The following is a 3,678-nucleotide window of genomic DNA, read 5'->3' on the forward strand; positions in this document are numbered from 1 at the left end:
TCATAACATATCGAAATCTACTTTGTTTTACTTTGCACTGCAATATATATACAGAATGATAATAAATTCGCATGTTTTATGTATTTTTTTCCAATTTTTGATCACCCCCACATCAGGCGAAACCATTTTGGCGTGACTGATTGTTAGTCGTTGATGGGCCAAGCCTTACCTCCAAACAAAGGTCGAAGTCATTGCAGACTGCACATTTGACCCGTAACGTCGTTATGTCCACCTGGCAGTAATTGCAGTAATACTTCTGCTCATTCTCTGTAAAATGATGCATAAATCGGGTGAGTTTTGGGCGTAAAAACGCGAAGATTGCCAAGAAAATCCAAGCTACAGCGAACAGGCAAAAATACAGACCTACCCGCCATCTTGCCATCTCGGCCGACTGGTTGATGACGTCAAGGTTCCCAGGATACATTTCGGGATGTTGCATTTCTCCAAGGAACCGTTTGGTGGCGCTCGTAGTTATACATGTATACTACTAGTAATAAGTGGACTGAAATAATTGCTATTGTGAGGTGTGTGAATTGCGTACACACTACTAAGGGATGGGGAAGTGTCTGAGAGGTGGAATTCGACAAAGGAAAAATCTGTCTTATTCCCTTACATTTATTTTTTTAACTCAGAAAGTACAAGTAACATTTTTAATACATCTCTTGACTATAGACATTATAAGCCATCCTAAGAATAACGTTATACATTTGTACAATAATCCGAAATTTAAACAGTGTGACTATATCAAAATGAGTCGTTCCAAACTTAAACTTTAAATGAATGTTTTTCCTCACCAATATCAGTTCATTTAATAGATAATTGTATTGAAATCATTTTACATTGGAATGGTGATATCCTAGGATTACCGGTACAATGTAACAGGGCTTTATACATGCTGTCATCCTGTCTCTTCTTTTTCTTCACCTCTTGCAATATGTGTAGATATATTTACAACTTATATTATTAATATTAAAAATCTGTTATTCCTCCCACCAAGGTGAAAACGTACTTATGTAGCACTGGAAAAAGATGAAAAACATCGCATATATTGTATTGAAATCAGCACCATCTTGAATTGTGATCCTTTCAACAACATAGGTTCTCTGTATCAGATGCCTGACATCTAATGAACATTCTGTTAGCTGTTTAGTCATGTTTCTGTCATCAATGAAGACCACAGGTTACTAAGTGTCAAATTGTATAGGTGAGGTGCAGTTCTGTACCTGTACCTGATGTTTTTTAATATGTTTAACTTTAGAAGTTTTGATATACCTCATTACATGTATGTACCCCACAGCCATTGCTGGTGCCACTGCTGGTGTCAAGCCAGTAGGTTTCTGGTCTCCAAAAGTTTCTCTTCAGTATACAGTACATACATGTATATGCATTGGTGTACCCATATCTGCAAAAGTCCCTATTTTCATTTTGCGTACCCATCCAGTAATTTTCTACCAAAATATGAGAACCAGGGTAGCAAATTGGTGTGACATTCAACATAAATTTACAGATCTTGAGACTTCCTACTAGTAAACCCTAGTGTCTTTTTGTATCAATGATGACAACAGATCAACAAGATGTAGCAGTCTTTTTACAGCAGCAGCAGGTGTGGTGATGGTGAGTTGACTTTCAGCATCAGTCTGCGACGTGTTCCTCTCAGATCTCGTCCAATGCTGTATATAAGAGGGGAAAAAGACAACATCAGACCCTACAGTGCCAATACCTGGAAATAAATTAAAATCAGTGTGTTCTTATGATACGCACAAAACTATGGTACTACTTTACCTTTTGCAATTATTCCATTAAATAAAGGGACATGGATTAAATACTACTGTGCCTTAGGATAATCAACTGTTACAGGTACAGAACTTTTTTACTTATTTTGTTGCTAAAAACCTGTTATTTCCACCACAATGATGAAAATTTAGCACTGGAAAAATATGAAAACATTATTTATTCTACAGGCAATGAAATCAGCATCATCTTTGATTCAAGATCGTTGCAAAAGCATGCGTGGGTTCTCTGTATAAGATACATACCTGAAGTCTAAATAAACATTCTGTTAACTGTTTGCTCACGTTTTGGTCATCATTGAAGGTTACTTAAAGGTTATTTTGTCAGGTACAGGTCTGGACTGGGACCTGTACCTGTACCTTAACCTCTGATCCTGATGTTATATTAAGGTTTACAGCACTATATCTAGTGTACATGTTGTATACTACATGTAGTATAGTTTCTGTCCAGTAGGAGCTGTTCATTGCCTTTTGAAGCCACAATTGAAAGGAAAGGGAAGGTAACTTTTAAGAAATTTATTCTCTCCCTGGACAGATGCAATGTATAGTATCATCATGATATACTGGTTCAATGTACAATCATGTAGCAGCTGTGGTCCTATGGAAGTTGAACTCGCTTCATATTCAACCTTCAGATTTTTATTTTCAAATTCTACCAGTTACCCATGGCCTCTTTTGAGGAAAAAACACTTGTGCTAGACATGATGAAAATCCATCTTTAAGTAATATCTTTAATTAATCATCAAATTAATCATCAAAAGAACTACATGTGTAGTTCCATTACTTATTGCATTGTCTAGGGAAGGGGATATATGTCATAGCTGATGACAATTGCACACACGTATAAGGAGAGTTCAAAAAGTTCTCAGCCTCACCCAGTAACATGGGGCAAAAACGCTTTATACAAACTGACATTCTGCCTCTGCTTTTTTTCACCTCTTACAATATGTGTAAATATATTTACAAATACAAAATTTGCTCGGTAGTAAAGAGTGCCCATACATCACTACCTCTTTTCCCTTTCACTAACAGGGCAATCACATTTGTCATAGGTTGACATACCATTCTGATGTGACAGAATCAACTTCTGACAAGCTCTATGACATTTTCCATAACATGCAGGACAGATGAATTTTCCAGGACACAAGCTTGACTATCCCATGAATGCACCAGACTGCAATTGTACAGTGTGTGACCGGTGTCTAAGTGGTATGCCCTGCTGCCTAACACCTTCTTTTGACATGTACCCAGTACTATGTTTGTTCAAACTGGCCTTTCTAGTCACCCTAGGTGATCACATCATGACTTGTCAACATGCAGGATTGCTTACGAATAACGCACACAGCTTTTCGAAAACCCTAGAATTCATATATTTGATTTAAGAGTCATTGCATGAGAAAACCAGGCAAAATCAATGGAAGGTCGGAAGATGGGGGTCGGCCAAATCCGCTCAAATTTTGTACATAGGATAGGTATGGGGAACTATCACCAGCCATATGATTAAAACCCTCCAGCTCTTTTTTGTTATGGAGTTCTGGAACCCCCCATGGAGACCCTTAATAATTGGAGAATTTTTGCCTGGAAATTCACGAAATTCGGATCGCTCTCTCCAGAGTTCTATTAAAGATGCTGATATATGATTTTGATTTTTACATTTCTTCATCTATCTAGTCTAACCAGACGAAATTTGAAGCTCTGGCATTGAACTTTAAAGGGTATGCTTGGGGGTTATCAGGACCATTGAAAGCAGACTTGGAACTTTTTTGAATATTAGTCATTTTTAAAGGGCCATTTGTCACACTATCTGCATTTGTTTGGATTGGTTTTGATTTTTCTGAATAGAGGAACATCTATTCATTAAGAAACAATCGTTCGTTTATTTGGGATC

The sequence above is a fragment of the Branchiostoma belcheri genome, unplaced genomic scaffold, assembly GCF_001625305.1.
Source record: "Branchiostoma belcheri isolate BF01 breed outbred unplaced genomic scaffold, Haploidv18h27 scaffold32, whole genome shotgun sequence".
In the NCBI taxonomy this organism is placed as follows: Eukaryota; Metazoa; Chordata; class Leptocardii; order Amphioxiformes; family Branchiostomatidae; genus Branchiostoma; species Branchiostoma belcheri.